Source organism: Calidris pugnax, unplaced genomic scaffold (assembly GCF_001431845.1).
Source record: "Calidris pugnax isolate Ruff unplaced genomic scaffold, ASM143184v1 scaffold360, whole genome shotgun sequence".
NCBI lineage: Eukaryota > Metazoa > Chordata > Aves > Charadriiformes > Scolopacidae > Calidris > Calidris pugnax.
The window spans coordinates 484,115-504,576 of record NW_015091129.1 but is presented as its reverse complement, the minus strand read 5'-3'; the positions used below and the strand labels follow the sequence as shown (position 1 = coordinate 504,576).

The following is a 20,462-nucleotide window of genomic DNA, read 5'->3' as shown; positions in this document are numbered from 1 at the left end:
TTTTTTTTTTTTTTTTTTTTTTTTTTACAATGTATTGCTTATGTTTAAATATAAGGGAATGTTGCTGCCATGGCAAACCTGGAAATCGTGTCTGATTCAGCTTGTGTTTCCCTTGTGATTGCTTTAAAACATGCTCTTCCCCCTTTAAACAGACTACTATACTACTGCATAGTGTTCTTGGCTGCTTCTTGCTTCTTTACAAAGCAGTGCTGATATGAAGACAAGGAATGTAATTTTTAGTCTTTAGCAATAGTGTGAAAGAAAGCAAACAACCAAGTAAATAGAGTTATGACTCTTAAAAAACACAACTAGGTACAATTGGGAAATACAGTTAATCATTCAAACCAGATTGATATTTCTAACATATCTTGCATAAACAACATTATTTTTGTGATTGTAGATTATGTTTATTCTAACGTGTTTCGTCATATGGCAGATAACTTTCAAGTCTTTCTTCTTTAAAAGAGAGCAGAACAGAAATAGTTTTACTATCTTAAAGTCCAATGAATGTTTGTACCAAAATCTCCATATTTTTCACTTGAATGTGCTGATCTAGCTAATTTTATTAGCCTTCTCTACAGATTTTGCCTTTCAGGATTATTTTTTTCCCAGGAAGTAAAAGCTTTGATTCCCTATGGGTAGTGTTGCTCCAAAACCATCTGGATGGCTGAGACAGGCCCATGCAGCACTAGCCATGCCCCCCCGACCTTACCAGTGTTGCTGAGGGCACACTGGCTTGTGCCAAGCGCACGGGAGGGATATGTTGTCACCATTCCTATTCTGGAAGAGCCAGAGAGCAAATTTCTGCCTCCCTCGGGCAGCCTCTGTGCACTGGGCATGCATGGGTTTCAAACGGTCTGGTGATAAACACTCTGAATGTCAAACATGTAGTATATCTTTCCCCTTCCTCCATTTCCAGTGCTATTTGGAGAAAGTCCATGAACATTGGAATGCTGCCTTCTTCTAAGGGCACAGAATTTTTTCTTTTTATCTGTCCGGATGCATATGTGTAAGGAAGGTAATCTCTACCTAACGTCTTGAACACGGTGAGAAGGACATTATTCACTGTTGTAGACATCCAGAGGTCATCTTGTCCAGCCTCCTGATAAGCAAGACAAATTTCAATGTTAGGTCAAATTGCTTGGCTGAGTTGTGAAAATCTTCAAAGACGGATATACCACAACTTGCCTGGGAAACCTGTCCCAGTGTTAACTACCCCAACAGGATATTTTACCTATATGCATTTGGAATTGTGCTTATTGCAACTTGCGACCGCTGCCTCTTGTTCTTTCACTGTGCCTCTGAGCAAACTTTGACATTCTCTTTCCTACAAGTTGCTTTATGTAGTGGAATTCAGCAATTCTCTCCCACCCTTAACTTTCTCTAGGCTTAATAAACCAATTAATCTGCTCCTCATATGTCATATCCTCCTGTAATGATCTTTTTGTGTTCTTACCTCTTACTGAGGTAAGAACACTCTTACCACACATTAATGTGAATGCTGCATATCAAGATCCCTTGTTACTACTGTTATAGCTAGAAAAAGCAAAACTGTCATAAGGAAACATAATTTTAGATAGCTAGTAATAAATCAGGTTCTAAAAAGAAAAAACCTGACCCTTCTGTTTTCCTCGTTTTCCTCATGCAGTTTTCAGCTTGCCTCCTCTTCATTATGCCTGTATGTAATTGCCGTCTCCGACCACCCAGCTTCATCAAGTCTATGACCATACCATTCAGTCTTGTTCTACCTATGATACTTGTGACACCTAAAATCCCCAGGAATTGAGCTGAATGGCTAGCCTGGACAAAAGGCTTGAGTAGCTTCTGTGGACCGTCATCCCCTAAGGTTGCATCTCTTGAGCACGGGATTCTGAGTAATGGTAGAGCTTTCTGCATCAGTTTATTGGTACAGCTACCTTTAGGTCACTGTATTCTTTACAGTTTTCATAATGATCCAGTGGCAAATTGGCCTAAGGCAGTGACCTGGCTTGCCTTTGAATTGTGAATAGCCTATGCATGCAGTCACTCAGGGAAGTGTGTTAACTGTAATTAATAAGTTACTCATACTGAGCAGACCATACAGAAATCTACAAAAGAGTCTACATCCAACTTCATTTAATTGACTTCGAATTTGGACAAAGGAAATCAGGGAAGAACAGCCAGCTGCTCCTTACGATTCACATGTAAGTACTATCCTGAGTTTTAGATTTTTTATCAGTTTGTAGAGCATATGGAAGAAAAAGTAGTGTTTCTGTGGATTTCATCATTTTCCCAGGTCACAGACACTTTTATAAGGTAGCCACCAGCGAGGCATACCAGAAGCAGCATCTTCTGTCTCAAATTCAGTTTGGAGCACTACAGAACTTTCCCCAACAGCCAACTTCTGCCAGCCTCTTCCTATCTGATTTCCTCTTTCATTGTACTTATAAATCAGTTTAAAACAAAATTAATAGCCTTTGAATGTGGGGAGGATATGTAAGATCTGCGCTATATAAAACATGATATTTCTGTATGTGTGTGAGTACTTATATACACATATATATAAAGAGCATTCAACAAGCGCAGACTGTGTTAGAGGCTGATTATAGAACATAGCAAAGTACCAAACACACTTTTCTTGCTTTCCTTATCTTTCCCTTACCTCCCACGACCCAGAAAGCTGGGGAAATCACTTGGGACTAGATGTACCAACCCAAGTCACCATGGTTTGGCTGCTTTGTCTAATTTGTCTTAAAGTAGCGTTGAATAAAATGCCTTCATCCCCAAGCTACAGTCAGTCTCTTTCTTGCATGTTTGTGCATACACAAATTTGTTGATCACTTAGGTCATAATCACAGTCCCAACAGGAATCGTTGAATTCATTATTCCACCTATAAAGAAAATAACCCAAGTTTTTGGAGTTTGGAGGTTTCTCCCACTAGACTTAATTCTCCAGGGTGACTTAGCTGCCTATACAAAATTTATGACAGCAGAAATTCAGTTCCATGTCTATGCCTAACAGAGATGCTATTCTTTCTTGTGTTTGTAAAAAGTAGAAGAAAAATGAGGATTTTTTTTTTTTCTATTGGCTGGCCATATGACATTGGTCTGATTTTTTAACTCTGAAAGAAGGTGCTCTTATGTAAAAAAAAAAAAAAAAAAGGATCATAAAGACTTGAACTGTATCTAAGTTGATGTTTTATGAGATTTTCAGTTGAATTGATCTAGCTCAATAGGCTTAATGTAGTTGAAAATGAGCCATTTCCCTGATGCCGAATTTGCCCCAAAAGGCGAAATAGAAACTGCAGTCTCAGAAAATAGAAACTGCTCATAAAATAGAAACTGCTCAGAGACTAAGTTTTCAAGTCCATAAGCAGGAGGTATTTATTAACAACGCGTTGGGGAACTCTCCAGGCCGCCCTGGACAAAGAGTTCCGTCGGTTAGCAATCAGTGCAGCTTTTTTATACAAGTTTGAGTGTAGGTTACATCATCTTTACATGCATATTCATATCTTTACATGCATATTCATATATAGGCGGAGTCTTCCATTTTGGGGAGTCGTCTGGTGGGAGTTCCAGTGCCTTCATCAGGGTGGGGGATCGTCTTGTGAGTCTTCCTCGGATTAAACTTCTGAACTCTTCCTAATTTGGATAGCTTCTTGGTGTACTTGGCAAGGTCGGAGTGACCTTGGTTCATCCTAAAATTGCTGAAGCCACTACTTCATGTTCTGGTGTTCTTTCCTATCAACTTGTTCTGTTCTCTCGGACAATTTATTACCTTCGTGATTTGGTAAGATCTAGCAAATGTAGCCTGACTGACCACAAACGGGGCCTGCAACTACTCAGAGCTATGACAAGAGAGGATGCAGGAATGTAGGGAGTAGTCCTGAGACCAGCACAATGATGTCTGGAAGCAGCAAAACAGTATTGTCGACCTTGTTAGGAGATAGGGGATTCAAAGAAGGAACCCATCTTACATTTTAACTCCTTATTTCTCGAAGACTGCTTCCTTTTGAGCCGTTTCATCCCCTTCTAAGCAAGATATGAACTGAAAGTATCACAACAAAAAAAAGAAAGTTGTTCTAGTAAACATTAATGTCTGAGTCTTACTTCCCTCTGTCATGCTGTTTAAAACCAGAGAGGGGAAAAATTCTTTTAATAGATGATAGCTATTTTCCAGTGATGAATCAGGAGAACATATATTGTTTATTTGCTAAGCATGAACAATGTAGTCAGTGTTGCATAAGGCATTAAAAGCAGTCTGTGCCTCGAAGAACATTTTAATCTAACAACACAGATGTTGAGTAGGCAAAACATGCCAGAGTCCCCAGCAGTAGATAATTGGTATTTTTAGTCAAATTTGTAATTAATATAATTGATTCACTGTTTGTGGGCTCGGTTGAAACGGTCTTGACTAAATACTCACTGAGACAAGAGTCCATTTACTAAGCTGTATGAAAACATACTTAATATGAGAAGTGGTTAGTGTAATTTCATCTGGCATCAAGCAGATCAATGAGTGACTGAACTGCTTCTTTGAAATGATTTGCTTTACTCAAAGCAAAAGATAATTCTTTCTACATGAAGAGGAAATGGTATTCCCTTCTGGAAACAGCAATTGATACTGAATGCGAGCTGTTGCTGTTGCAAATTTCAACAATACCTTCTTGCTACTACTTTCCTTTTTGTACCTGCACTCCATGGGCCTAACAATATTGTGTATTTGAAGTCAAGGGGGACTACAGATGTTTGAGATTTGAATCCAGAACAGAAGAGGTGAGCAGCATTCTCCATGGGCTGTGAGCAGCAGCTCTTTCTCTACCTGCCTTGAAAATCTAAGCTCTGTCAGGCAGAGATGCAGAGGCCTTGCAGCTGCAGTCAAGGGAAAGGGATGTTTTAAATAGCAAAGCTTTCTCTGTGATGTGTTCTAAAAAAAACCAACCATAGTGTTTGCTCATTTGGATGCCCAAAATTAGAATGTATGTTGGCATGAATCTGTCTCTGGCAGACAGATAATGCAACTGCTGATTTCACAAGTCTTGTGAAAATTGGTATCTGTGAAGCTCTCAGACATCAGCAAAGACAGATGCAAAAAAATCATTAGCATAGGCTGTTTCTCCATTTATAGCCTTATGCAAGAAAAGAGAAAATGGGTATCTACTGATTTTCATAAACAGGTCTTGTGCATACACCTCAAAAATAGCCAAGTGCTCCTAGACTGAATTTTCCTGTAACTGGATTTTACTGATGATTATTTTTAAAATTCCATTACAGATTCTTGATGAAAAATTATTTGTTGCATTTTCCTACTGATGTATTGAAAGTTATCCTCAGCTGCAGGTGTAAAAATGTCTTCCATCTTTCTCAGTTTAAACTTCTGGAACTCTAAGGATTAGACATGAGAGAAGTAACTTCAAAAACGGACTGAAAACTAGCAGCAAGTTGTGTCTGGCAGGGCTGGTCAGAGACTCTCCCAAGCGATGATGTAGTGCTGCCAGTGCAGGTTCCCAGCTTGAGCTGAGAGAACAGGGTAGTGGAGAGGTACCTGGATTACCACTTCAGATTTTAAAAAATTTCAGAAATTATGAGAGTACCAGAAAGCTGGAGTGGGATATATCCCCTCCCCAAAGACTAAGAAAACATTTTTTCACAGATATGTGATTACTATTCTGGGTTCTCATCTTGCACTCCCATCCAGGATTCATGCCACAGTGATGGTGGGAGAGCTTGAGTTTCATCCAGCATGAAAGAGGCAGCACTGTGGCAGTGCAAACACATGAGTGATTAGCATTGAGTGGGATGATAACCATGTGCATAGGTCTTGTCCTGAATGCTGAACTCTTGAAGGATATGGTACTGGCCATTGGATTTTATGAGGTAATACAAGAGTTCACCTGCAGGACAAGTAAATTCTTCCATTTCAGTGGTGGAAATGCAGCCTCCTTAGGCCATGTCAGAATCCTTGCATTCTCAACATGGAAAAAGGGGAGTGCTTAACATGCAAATCATGTGTACTTTGTTTCTAATTTCATTCTTTTTGTGGCTTCTTATGATGAAGATGATTGCCATAATCAATTTTTCTTTGAGTAAAATGTTGCTCTTGACAGGTATTTATTTGATATATTTTAAATCATTGATGTTCTTTGGGGTTAAAGAAAACAGAAAAAGCAGAAAGTGAAATTTAATGCCGTATGAAAAAAAAAATGAGGGTTTTCTCCCTGAAAATAAGAGATACTACAAATTACCCCTCAGAAATAACAAAAACATAATTTAAAAGGAACTTTTAAAATAGGAAATATCTTTTGCCTAAAGATTATGCAGTTTACTTGAAGTAAGTTAAAAGTACTTTGCTTCATGTAAAGCCATTCTTAATTACATTATTGAAGGATTAAAATCAGCTCTAAGCAACAGTGTTATTTAATTAATTAAATTTTATTGTAAGAGATGAACTAACATGGTATTAGTTGGAAAGCCAGTATTTGCGAATCAAAATCTTTATACACCCTCTGATCCTGCTTCTTTTTCAATTGTTTTCATGCCTACTACTAGTATCAAATAAATAAGCACAAATATATAGTCCATTTAGAAGCCCACTGTGAAAAATACATAATTTCTTACATACAAGTATACCCATGTAGAACCAGCAAATGTATTTTAAAGATCCTCCAATAGCCATTAAAATAATTTCTGAATCCAGCTTAGCAGTTCTGTTCATGTCACATTTCATTTTATTGCTTGCATTTTAACACACTTAGGAGCTTTCTGATGATCTGTTTATGACTTTTTCATTTTCTCAATTGGTAGATGTGTAATATTTATTTAAAATTAAATTTCATGTTGTCAACCACAGCCATTAAATTTTTGAAGCACAACATATGGCAAATTCCAGCTTCTGCTCAGTCAGAAAGAGATGGGAGGTATAGTGAACAACATTAGCAAATAGATGATGGCGTATATGCAGGGTTTTTTATGACAGACAATTACAAAACATAAACTTTGGTTTCAGTTATAAGGGCATGAATAGTATTTAGCACTTTGATTCCCTTTATTTCAATAAAGTAGTGTATTTATATGGAATGGGTACGGTGTCTTCGGAGCTGACACACAAGTTAAATGGAAAGCTGTACTGTGTCTAGTGCAGAAGCCACACGTAAAGTTTGGGGTTGGTGCTCCTCCAAACCACCCTTGTGCCTGAGTAATCTGCTTGACACTGCAGCACAGGCATAAACCAACAAGTTTTACAGCCAATTTGGAGTAATCCTGATGATTTCTGTGGATATAACTGTGGCAAGTGGATATGATTTCTATGGATATAACTCTTGCTGTAGATCTGTAAGGAGAGGAAAACGGGATGCATGCTTTGGAATGCTTGATTTGACTTTTGGCAGTGGCTCTGGAAATTAGAACTAGATGCAAATAGCTAATCTCAGGACCAGACCCTGAGCATCACATTGTACATCAGGCTGGTCAGCAGCCTCAGCCCCTCTGAAGGCAACCAGAAGAGGCAAATATTTTTCCAGCTGGTTTGGATTTCCCTTTCTGTTCTCCAAGTGGGTTTGTTCCCTCTTTATTCAAAAAGCAGTCAGGTGGAGGTAGTTTACTTCTGTGTGTGTATTACTCATCATGTTGTGAAGACTCTTCTTGTTTGTGCCTTGTTTGGCAATGTTTTTCATGTTCTCCACTTGTTGGGATGCTGTAGGAGCTAGGAAACACAGAAGAAGGCAGTAAATGCACCATCTGTGGCAGTACCCTGCATCCTCTACTGTTTTTTCCTTTATAGATGATAAGGAAATTGTCCTATATATCCTGGGTTTGCTTTTTTGTTGTTATTATTGCTTCCAGTGCTGAATTAGTGAGCAAATCTCATTGCCTAGGAGTCTGAATCTCACTGCCAGAATTTACATGTGTTCTCAATGGAAACATGCCATGATAGGAAATCTCTGCTGTTCAATGGAAGAGAAGAATCAGTGTTCTGGCTGCTTTTAGGAAAAACAACCTGGTCAAACTGTTTGTAATAAACAGATCGTTCAACCACTTGGTGCTTTTGTGTGTATATATTTATAAGATATTTATCCACATGTATCAAGTGCAATGAAGGTACTCGGTAAGACAATGGCAGCCAGTAGACTGCTTAGTTACATTGTATAGGAAATTTTCAGTAGTACTGAGTTTAGACACATAATAATAGGATTTCTGTTCTTTGAGAGAAGAGAAAATGAAAAAAGAAGAAACGGAGAAGTTCAAATTACTGAGCCTTTGATTCACAGAGTAAGACCAGTATGGATAGGGTATATTAATATTTTCATATCAGGTCCAGCTTGCTGTCAGAACAACAACAACAACATTGCTGTCAGAAAAAATAGGGCTGGTAATATTTTGGAAATAAATTTAAATAGAACTTTCTTTAGAAATGAGAAATACAAGGTAACACACTGTTATATTATGCGTTTGGTATTTCTATTTATTGGGTCAGTCACAAAAGGAATAGACAGTTCCACCTGTTTCTCTTGACCTCTGGCTTCCTGCCCATTTATCATGGTTCTGGTTACAATGAGCTTGGTCATTTACCCCACATAAGGTTACTAATGAACTGAGGTGTTTAACCCAGACATTATCATCACTGAATAATACTGGCAGTGTGTTTGGTAGGAAAGGTTTAGTCATATTCCGTAATAAGTCTTGTACAAACCCAAAAGGCTCTTCCTGGCATAATGAGCTCCACAGCTCTGTTGGCCAAAGCCTTGCAGTATGTGTGAGGATGCAGGGTCAGTGGGCCCCAGCATTGCTAATGGGGCTGGCTGCTCTTCTGCTGTCACTCCATAAGCTCAGACAGGAGCTCCTGGAGGGTGACCAGGGATCCCCACCTGCTGTTCCCTTGCCCTCTTTGTGGAGACTAGCCTCAAATAGCACAGGAGTTTGCTCCAACAATAAGGAAAGAGAAAATCCGGTCCTTTAAAAAAAATCAATTCAATTTAACATACAGATAAATAATGTACTAATAGCATGCAAGGTGCTCTAAAAATGTTTTGAGGACTAGGGAGGGAACAAGGAGGGAGAGAAGGATGTAGTTCTTGATACTGCAAGGTAAAAGGGGGGCTGGCTTCTGCTTAGGGACCACCTGCTGCTGATTAGCAGGTAGCTCTCCTGAAACAGCGATCTGCTTCCTCATGTCACCTTATGTGATTATGGGTTATGTGATTATGTGATTATGGGAAGTCACTCTAGAAAATTTCTCAGAGAAGTTCTCCAATATTTCATAAACAGACCTTGGCAAATCTCAAAGTGTTCTATATGGGCATTATGACCATTATGTTTCCAACACAAGCCAATGAAGTGACTGAAATGAAAGGAAGTTGAATTGAGAAAATTCAATATGACAGAGATTTTGATTTTCAATAGTCTTTTCCATCAGATATAAAAACAATTAGCACAGTTCCATGAAATATTTTACTTCTAATTGTAAATATTTACCCTTCTTCAAACTGGGAATCTCTTATCTCCAAAAATGTAGGTTACTTATAAGACAGTAGAGTATAATGTAATATAGTACCATAATATTTTAAAAATTAAGTTTATTTGCTTGATTGTTCACAGATCGATGTATTGATCACAGTATTTTATTATATTACAGCACTTCTCAGCCCCAGACTGTCTGTTTTATTAGTTCTTACAATTTCCTACTGATAAAAAAGAGTGGTTTCATTTTGCTGAGGTTGGGAAACTGAGGTAAAGTCCAGGATTAATTTGAGTAAGAGTATCCAGGAATTTGCCGGCACAACAGTATTTTCAGCCTCCAGACATCTCCAGGCATCTTGGATACAGTGAGAGGAACCCCCAAAATTTCCTTTTGCCAGAAACACACTGTTAATGTAATCAGGTTTAAGCCAATAGTGACATCCAGTGGTCAGACTCATCTTATTTGAAAAGTCCATTTTCATTCCTCTGGCTAAGCACCAGTAATCTAAGTATAAACTAGGTCAATTTAGCTCCTCTTTTTTTTCCAAGCATCTTCTATGGAAAGACAGATTTTGAAAAATGTGCGCCGCTCAAAAAGCTGTTCAATGGATTATGTCCATGAATCCATTTTGGCAACAGGACTGCTCTGAAATTCCTTGGTTGTAATTATTGCTTTATGTCCCTGCTGATTATAATTTATAGATTGTATTTTTGAATTGATGATCAAAGGTTCAATGTGCTAAGATCCTTTTACTGGATGTCTCAGACTTGCTGAAAGCTTGCAGAATGTGATGGAGGTGTGTCTGTGCATCTTTATGTGCATATTCCATTACTCCTACTGATCATGTCTTGGATGCTTCACTTTTTCCATTTTTTATACGGTTTGGGAGCAAAAATTCACCTAGGAAAGGCTGAAATGTGTGACTGGAAGTGACCACATAACATCAAGAAATTCACTCTGGTGTGGGCAAAAATACTGTCTAATCCCTTTCAAGAATGTCTCACAGAACAAACATCCACAAAGAAAGAACAGAAATACAGTTCTGTCAAATAGGCTTTTTACTTCATTAAATATCATTCTTCTTCTTTCTTTTATTCAGATTTAGTCATTGCCATATGTATCTCCTAAGATCTCAGTGGTTTTCACCTTAACACATGAATAGCAAAACATGCTCCTCAAATAATGCTAAATTTGGGTGGGGCATGGAAAGGACAGGACTTATGATAAGTGCATTGAAAATTATCTTTTATCTCTGGGGAATAAACTGATGAATGAAAATGCATATCATAAGAGAGAAAAGTGTTATAGAATGGGAGTGAAAAATGGGAATTCTGCTGGTTTTAGAGCAAGAAAAAAGCTCACATTAACTCTCACAATGAAATATAACCAACCTATGTATTTGAAGATGTGTTTTGTGCTTTTTTCTTTCATTCTAGATATGAGAATTACATTTTACCCTTTTTTATTGTTGATCCCACAGCTGTTAATTAGTGTCTAAATTATTGCCCATCACCAGGCTGACCCCTCAAACTCAACAGATATGTATTCCTGTTGCAAAAAGTACTTGGGAAGTTAAATATTCACTTTGTTTCTAATCAATTAACATGAGGTGAGTCAAAGAGCCAGGTCTGGACGAAAAGATAACTAAGTCACATGATTTAAGGGGGCTACTTTATTTTAACAATTAAGTATCTGGTCTGCAATGCAATTATACTTCAGAGAGGTGACGTGAGTGTGCTCATTTAGCTCACACTGCCTTTTGTTGAACTGTACCTTAATACTATCTTCTATCTCACAATGAGATACTTTGTACTCAGCACTGGTGAGGCCTCACCTCGAGTACTGTGTCCAGTTTTGGGCCCCTTCCCACAAAAAAGACATTGAGGTGCTGGAGCGGGTTCAGAGAAGGGCGACAAAGATGGTGAGGGGTCTGGAGAATAAGTCTTATGAGGAGAGGCTGAGGGAGCTGGGGTTATTCAGTCTGGAGAAGAGGAGGCTGAGGGGAGACCTTATCGTGCTCTACAACTACCTGAAGGGGGGTGTAGAGAGGTGGGGGTCGGTCTCGTCTCCCAAGTCACAGGAGATAGAACAAGGGGAAATGGCCTCAAGTTGCACCAGGGGAGGTTTAGATTGGATATTAGGAAAAATTTCTTCACAGAAAGGGTTATCCAGCATTGGAATAGGCTGCGCAGGGAAGTGGTTGAGGCACCATCCCTGGAGGTGTTCAAAAGACAGGTTGACGTGGTCCTCAGGAGTATGGTTTAGTGGTGTGTGGGGTTTTTTTTTGTTTTTGTTTTTGTTTTTGTCAGAGTTAGGTTGATGGTTGGAGTAGATGATCATTAAGGTCCCTTCCAACCTAGACAATTCTATGATTCTATGATTCTATGAATTGCAAACCGGAATCTTCTTTCTCAGGAATAAAACAACAAAACAGAACATGAGTACTGAAGTAATAAGGTATTTTGTTGGCAGCAAATTTTGAATTTTATTATTATTGTTATTGAGATTAGAAAAGTGATGTTCTCCTAATGACCTCAGGAAAGTGCAAAAAGCAATTTTAGTCTATTGCTTTTGTCATAAAGAAAGTTGAAAAACATCACATGGTAAGCACTGAGTATTATTTCTGGCTGCAAGCCCAACCTAGTCTTCAAGACTAACATCTTTTGCTCATTGCATTTTGTGGCAAAATAATCATGTTTCTTGTAACGTAGCAATAATGTAAGTCTAATAATTGCAATGACAGAAATGCAGTGTTGCATGCAATATTCTGTGTTTGTAGAGAACCTTTTATCCCCAAAAATGTCAGTGCGTTTCACAAACTAGGTATGTACTAAGGCTATACTCATCACAGAAAGGGGAAGATACACATCGTCTGTCATTACTAGCACATATCAAAAGTGAACTTACCAAAACTAGGCAAAACACGTCGGCCCTTATCACTGAGGGTGACGGCAGAAAGTTACCTTGCGTGGCACATTGCAATGCAGTTGCAAACAGAGGAAGAAAGTGGTGATATTTGACTTAGGAATGTCGAGTAAATTCTCCTTTGTAGTAAATATATAATGGAGATTTTTAGTATTTGGGAGAAGTAGGTGTAGGAATTCATGTGAAGTTGTTTGGCTTTTTTTTCTAGTGACACTGCAGAACTTTCTATGATTGAAGAAAGTAAAGCCATGTACAATACGTGCAGTGTTAATTCAGCACTCCAAAGAGTGCGTGTTGTGCATTGAATATCACTAGGATATATTCAAAGCCTTTCTTTCCATACCTTCATTATCTCTCACCATTGATCAGACAGGCTTAAAAAGTCAAACAGACACCTATAAATAATGGCACTCACACTACTGGTGAACAAGTAGTTCTTGTTTTCAGTGCCACAAACAGCAATCCAGGCAAAGCTTAAATTTTAAGGTACCCCTCACTTGATTTGGTATGTGCAAAATCAAGGTTAAATGGCAAAATGTAACCATGTGGACATGCAGAGTTTCCTTTCCTGCTCCTGAAAGTCCTTGTGTAGGTTCATTCCCTTTATCCTTTAAGTCTCAACAGGATAAAACATCCCCCTTTCTATTAGCTTATTTACTCCTTCACTAGTTCAATATTTGCCTGCCTGGAGTCCTCATGCAACTCTCTTCTAGAATACATTTCTATTAAAGGTTAATTTTACATCTCCAGTGATAACCTAGTCTCCCTTCTGCTTCACAAACCATACTCTTAACAGATAAGATAGCTGTGATACACTATTTCCTTTTCTTTATTATGAAAGCGGTTTGGGTTGGGTTTGTGGGAGTGCTCTATTGTAAAGACCCTGGTTGCTTAAAGCTCAAATCAGTTAAGTCAGGGGCTTATGTGGAAGTGGAGGGGCAGGAAAGAGGTGATTGCGTGTCGGGTCAGCTTACATTGTACAGCTACCTGCTTCCTGTACAACATGCAGAAACTGTCAGGCTGGGATCATTCAAGGACTGTAAAGTAACTGGGACTCTGCGCTATGCGTTCGTATTTGCCTGCATTGCATGGTACAATAGTGATTTGGGAAGGAGAGATAAAATAATCACCCGTTTATGAGGAGCATAATGAAATACTGTTATAATCTAGCTGTATTGGGTGTGCATGGCAAGGTGTTGGGGGGGGGGGAGAGGGGGGGTTGGCAGGAAGGGGCAGGCAAGGGGGGCTAACAAGGTGGCTTCTGTTAAAAGATGCAAGAAGCTTCCCCTATGTCCGACAGAGCCAACGCCAGCCAGCTCCAAGATGGACCCACTGCTGGGCCAAGGCTGAGCCCATCAGTGATGGTGGTAGTGCCTCTGGGATAACATATTTAAGAAGGGGAAAAAACTTACTGTGCAACGGCAACTGCAGCCAGAGAGAGGAGTGACAAAATGTGAAAGGAACAACTCTGCAGATGCCAAAGCCAGTAGAGAAGGAGGCAGGGGGAGGTGCCAGAGCAGAGATTCCTGTGGTGAAGACCACAGTGAGGCAGGCTGTCCCCCTGCAGCCCCTGGAGGTCCACAGTGGAGCAGATATCCACCTGCAGCCCACATAGGATCCCACACTGGAGCAGGTGGATGCCCAAAGGTGACCCTGTGGGAAGCCTGCACTGGACCAGGCTCCTGGCAGGACCTGTGGACCTGAGGAGAGAGGAGCCCATGCTGGAGCAGGTTTGCTGGCAGGACTTGTGAGCTCATGGAGGACCCACACTGCAGCAGTCTGTTCCTGAAGGACTGCACCCCATGGAAGGCACCCACACAGTTTGCGAAGAACTGCAATCTGTGGGAAGGACTCATGATGGAGAAGTTTGTGGACAACTGTTTCCCATGGGAGGGCCCCCATATTGGAGCTGGGAAGAGTGTGAGGAGTCCTCCCTATGAGGAGAAGAAGTGATAGAGACAGCATGTAATGAACTGACCACAACCCCCATTCCCTGTCCCTATGCAGTGCTTGTGGGGAGGAGATAAATTGGGAATGCAGCTGGGCCTGGGAAGAAGGGAGGGGTTAGGGGAAGGTGTTTTAAAATTTGGTTATATTTCTCATTCTCCTACTCTGATTTGCTTGGTAATAAATCAAATTAATTTTCCCCAAGTTGAGTCTGTTTTACCCATGACAGTAATTGCTGAATGATCTCTCCCTGTCCTTATCTCAACCCAGGAGCCTTTTGTTCTATTTTCTCTCCCCTGTCCAGCTGGGGAGAGCAGTGATAGAGGGACTTTGGTGACTGGCCTGCAGCCAATATCAACCCACCACACTGGCACAAAAAAAAAAAAAAAAAAAGCAGTGCACCTTTTCCTGCCACATTGCCAGTATAAAGTTACTGAAGGCCTTGGATAGACACCTGATCTTCTCCCAAGCAGAAGTTACATAAATGGAGAAAAGAAAGCAAATCACTGCTTTTGCTAATTAGCTCCTCCATACAAATAAAGGAGAATCAAATATTAAGAGTTTAATTAGTTGTTAAACAAAGACAGTTCCATTCTTAAATGGTTAGTTAGCTTTCAGAAAATCAGAGGTATGGTCTTGAGGGCTCTTAGTTACCTTCTCTCTCAAATACACATATGTTAGTCACAAGAAATCTTAAATCTTATTCTTGTAATTTTATGTAGACAGATTAAGATAAAGGTGGAGAAGAAGCATGATCAAAGATTGTAGTTCTTGTGACCTAGACAACTGAGCTTTTGCCCCATTCTTACTAATTTCATGTAATCAGTTACAATGAATTAAAGAAAACTTACTACAATAACATCTTCCATCTAAAATGAATTATTCAGTGTATTGAGTGTGCAGCCACCTTTCAAAAAATTATCAATTTTCAAGGAAAGTCTTATCACAGTTATTAAAAGACTTCCAACAGTTCTGTTGTAAAACTATTTCCCTTCAGAAATAGTATTTCTACTGTAAATCTCCGAGTACCGTCAAGGGGGTAAGCAGTGCTTAGTCAAATTGAAAATTAAGAGATGTGATTTGTACTGAAAAGAAGATTAGTCTGGTTATATTGCAGATGTTTGAAGAGTTGCATTTCACATACAGATAAATAAATGACCTCTCTTGCTTCTGGTTTAATCATTTTTATTCCATCTGAAATAATGGTATGTTATTTGCTTCAGTGATCCAACGCTGAGTTCAATGTGACTCCTGTATTCACCAGTTTTATTTTATCTATGGAGGAAGTACTGGACGTTAGCATAGATGGTGGTTTCTCTGGACATAGGTAGCTCATCAGTTAATATAAATCAGTGTGACTCTCCTGAAGTTGATCTGATCCTGCTTTACTCTTTTCAGAATAAGTTTTTCACTGAAAAGGTTAGAGTTTTGTCACAAGCAGTAGGCAAGTCCTGTAACCTGATGAACCCTCTTATATCATAATATCACAGCAAGAACGCACCATGCAATGATTATTCTATTGCTGGCTACTGTTTTACTCTGCTCTCTGTTGTGATCAAGTTTATCTTATCCTTTCATGTGAGCACAAGGCCTCTCTGATATCTCTTCCATATTTGGAACCCATAAGTGCACAAACGTGCAACTACTGAAGATAGATGAAATTGAGTACTGAGATACTTGTTAAAGCAGGAACAAAAATAAAATACTAAAGGCAAAAGTAAAGAATGTATAACGAAGTTAAATAGAACAGCTCAGGCAGAGAAGCACATAGTGTATATCAAAGCTAGCTTTTTGCCTTTCACTTTTAAAATAATTATTAAGATATCTGTTCAGCAATTTTGAGTAAAGTAAGTTGTAAATTTTAATGTTTCAATTTTAAAACATTTTCATTAGGGCTTACAGACAAAATGAGTGTGTTTTAATCGGGGAACTATTTCATATTTCCTTTGTCCCAGTTTCTTTTAATCTCATTCAAAACATTCCTTAACAAAATTTCTTCTATGGGATATAAAAATAAGAGTAATAAATACATTCTAAATTAATGTAAGCAAGAAAAAGATTTAACTTCTATTCATATATAAATCAGGGTATGTATGTAATAAGTTTTTAAATTGCATTCCTATGACTAATACAGACTGGTTTGTTATTGTTTTTAACATATCATACAATATGTACAGCTGTGTGCAGAGAGATATATATGAATATTTCTTTACACATTTAGGAAAAACTAAGAAAGTACTATTATGATTTGTCACCTCTCCTGCCTCCACATTGGTAATTTAGATAATTAACCAATTAACACTAATTTTTCTTGTCCCTTCATGAACATTGGTCATTCCTAATATTTGAAACTGAATAACGTTTAACTAAACATTATGATTTCTGGTCTCACCACTTCGTTTAGCTTATCAGTTAATTAAATGCTTTGCTTCATGTTTGAGGAAATCAGATATTTTAGTAATGAGTAAAGTACTGTTGCTCATTTTATGCAGATATATTATTTTACTAAGAACTATTTGAAAAAATTGCTTTTGGTTTTTGACCTGTATGGGTTTACATACGGAAGCTATTTGTACTAATACATTCAGCCAGTTCTTTTTGAGGCTTTTTCAATGTTGTAGGCAAGAGATTGATGAGATATTTGATTCATACTATGATCCCCTTAAAGTGATAATTTCAGCCCCAGTTGGAGAAGTTCTCCTGCCTGTCCATGGATCACCACCAGCACCAGCTGGCAGCAACAGTAGTGAGGATCAACTCCAAGCCTACCTGGCTTTCAGACTGGGGTAAGAAAAGAGCCAGCTCTGGCTTTATGACCCTGAAGGGTTGATTTGAGGATGCTGTCGCTGACAGTCAAAGCTGTTAATTATTTGGATGAGGGAATAGTAAGCGCCAAATCCAATCATTGGTCCAGGGTTGTCACACCTGTAATGGTATGCCTTCTGGTAGCACTGAAGCAGAACTCACAGCACTTTATGATGTGATGCTGTTGAAGTTTTAAAATTGTGTTATTTGGCCAAGTTTTCAGATTTTCAGGCTATTGTATGCATATATTTCAGATTCTTCAGGCTATTTTATGCATAAATTCTTGTCCTAGGGTTGTTTGCCTACTGTGTCAGTACTCACTGACAGTGTGTATTTTTTTATGTTGCTAAAAACCACAAAGTTTTTCTTACAGAAGCAATGGATTTGTATTTTTAGCTTTCAAGAGCGCTGGCTGTCCTAAACTAGCTCACTGATGAGTTGAATGACATGAATGAGAAGTTTTGAACCCATAAGTTTTGAACCAAGAACAAAGTTGTTAGTTGATGTAGACAAGTACTGATACAGCTTCTGTTTATGTGACATAGGATGCATTACCTGAAATGTCCATAGCACATGAATGGATGGCTTGTTGCTTTGGAGTGAGAAGAAGTATTGTCCCTACAGTGCTTGTTAGAGTGACTGGGTGGAAGTCAACAGGAGACATCTCAGCTGAAGAGTCCTATTCTCTATGTATTCCTTCCTTCTTCCCTTCCTTTCCTCCCTTCCTTTCTTCTATGCCTTTCCTCTCTTTCTTTCCTCCTTTCCTCCCTTCCTGAATATTTCTGGATTACAGAAACATTCTGAATATTTGTGTGCTGATGGATCTTTAGAAATCTGTGTGTTACTATTTTCATTGGTTTGTGAGGTGTGAAAGAAACTTAATCATTTCTGGGAAAGCAGTTTTTGTGATGCAGTCTGGAGATATCTTCATCCTAACAGTATGAAGATTTGTTTAGCATATACCATGTTGGCAAATGAAAGTGTTCTTGAAAAGGTACAGTGCTAGACAGGAAGCTGCACTTGCAGAAACAACTGCAAATAAAAAATGAGAACATGAGGCTATTTACCCACCTCACCACCAATTTAGTCTCCATGGTTTGTCTTCTATCATCTACCCCTTATTGTTTTCTGAACTCCACTCTTTTATTCAAGAGGGCATCTATTAGAAATCAATGACCCTCCTTGAAAAAAGCCCTCTAGCTTTTTCTTAGCTTTTCTTATCTTATTCTGAGCTAATTTTGGACCTCAGAACTAATTAGTGCAAGACAAAAAGGCTTTTCGGGGTAGCTCAAGTCAAAGTCTCCCTTGGGCTTTGACAGGTACCTAGACCTGAGGACGTGAGACTTAAGGGACTGGGCACCATCCCACAGTTTACAGTGTGTTGTAGCAACTTCTCCAGATGAAATAATAGACAAAATAATCTCTAAGCAATAAGATGATATCCAAAACCGAGTTAGAACTAAAAAAACTGTGTTTGCACATCACAGTTCATGAATCTCAATAAGGTGAACAAGAAAATGAGGCCTTTGTGCAGAGAGCTTGTGGGCAGAGACAGAACTGGAATCAAGATCTCTTGATTTCTACTTTAGTGTGATAATTGGCAGAGCTACAAAACTTTTGAATATCTGCAAAAGGTTGTTCTGTGTGAGAATGATAAGCAGCAGTAGATGCAAAAGGAAAACATATTAAAATTAGGGCAACTATAAAATTATTTGCCTTTATATACCCCTCTAACTTAGAGTAGACAGCAGTTTAAAACATCAGTCAGGAGCACCTTTCAGAGCAGTGTGTTTTTAGATACTTTGCTTGGAGACATTGATGGTCTCTTTCATTAAATTATCTTTTTATTAATCTTTTAACTCATCCATCTTTAATTTATTCCTTTAACACACTGTATTAATGTGTTTCACAGTTTAGTAATACTCTAGCTGAAAGAGATTTTTTGGTTTTACACATGCAGCAAAACAGGGAATTACCCTTTCCTGCTCCCTCTCAACAGTATTCACAACACATTAAGATTTTTGTCTTATTTTACCTCCCTCTGCCCCGCTTTATTTGTCTGAGGTGGAAATGTCCTACACTATGTAGTGCTATACAAGTATTTCATACCTGTAATCATCTTTGTTGTCATTTTTTGTTTTTTTCATAAGCATCATATGTGTTTCTTAAAATTAACTAACTAGAGCAATATAACTCTTTATGTTTTGTTCTCAAATCCTTTCACAATAATTTGTAAGGTTCTGTTTGACTTTCTGATAACACTCAGTGCTGAAATCATGGTTTTCAGGAATTATCCATGATAATTTCAAGATTTTTTTCAAGAGGGAACGGCTGAGTCAGGAGTCATATTTGTACTTTTCTCTTTTGTGTTACTGTGTACTTTCTAGATTATTTATCATTTTATTACCAATTAATTCAGTGGTACAGGAAGTCTGTATTTCCAAGTTGCCTTTAGGAATTGTGAGTTCTGAATAGTTCTGTGTTATATAGCATCCCCTTTTCAAGTCATTTTCCAGTATGTTAAGCTGTTCACAGTGCCTGTAACCTCTCCACATTGTGATGTCTGTTTCATACCTCAACACTGGTGAATCTGGAGATTCCCTTCCATCACATGATGGCTTTGTTTCTTTAAGAGGCTTTGCGACAGACTTGTTACGACTTCCCACAATATTCCTAGACACTATCAGCTCAACCACCTGCTCATTGAATCTGTCATAGAAATCTACCATATTTTTTGAGACATTTTTATCTGCAAAGCTGTATTGATTTCCCTCCAGTACGGTTTCTTTACCCTTCTGCTTTCTGTATTTCATCATTATTGTTTCTCCTGGTTGCCTTGGTACGGATCACAAATACACTAGTCTGACTTTTTCGTATCATTTCCAGACATTATTTTGCAGCCTTCTGTTGTTAAATTAGAAGTGCTGACTGCACTGAGCCAGGATTTTACTCAGTGGTCATTATGTCAGAGAGCTTGAAGGTACCAATTAATAACATTTCAGAAATACACTCAGATATGATATGTGTGAGATATTTGTTTCAGTAGACTAATGCTTGATGATTTATTTCCTTTGGCTGTCTAGGCTGTCAGTTCTATTTCATGAATTATTGCTACACCAAATGCCACAGTAGCCAACAACTCACACTCTGCACCTGCTTCTCAATCTGACACATGGATATTTGATACTAAAAAAAATATTAAGAAGAACAAATTCAAATTGGAATGTTCCTTTTTTTTTTTTAGTATCAGCAATATTTTGCATTGAAACATTTAGGTCGTGAACAGAGAGGAGATAAGATAAAGATAAGAGCATTCCCAGAAGGTTAGAATGCAACCTGTTAGTGAAGG

At 38.5% G+C, this 20,462-nt stretch overlaps 1 protein-coding gene across 8 annotated transcripts in view; it reads left to right on the top strand.

Annotated features, from left to right (window-relative positions):
- Positions 1-20,462, top strand: part of TRPM3 (transient receptor potential cation channel, subfamily M, member 3) — a 278,412-nt gene that overhangs the window by 35,091 nt on the left and 222,859 nt on the right. The gene's annotated exons all lie outside the window — the stretch shown is intronic.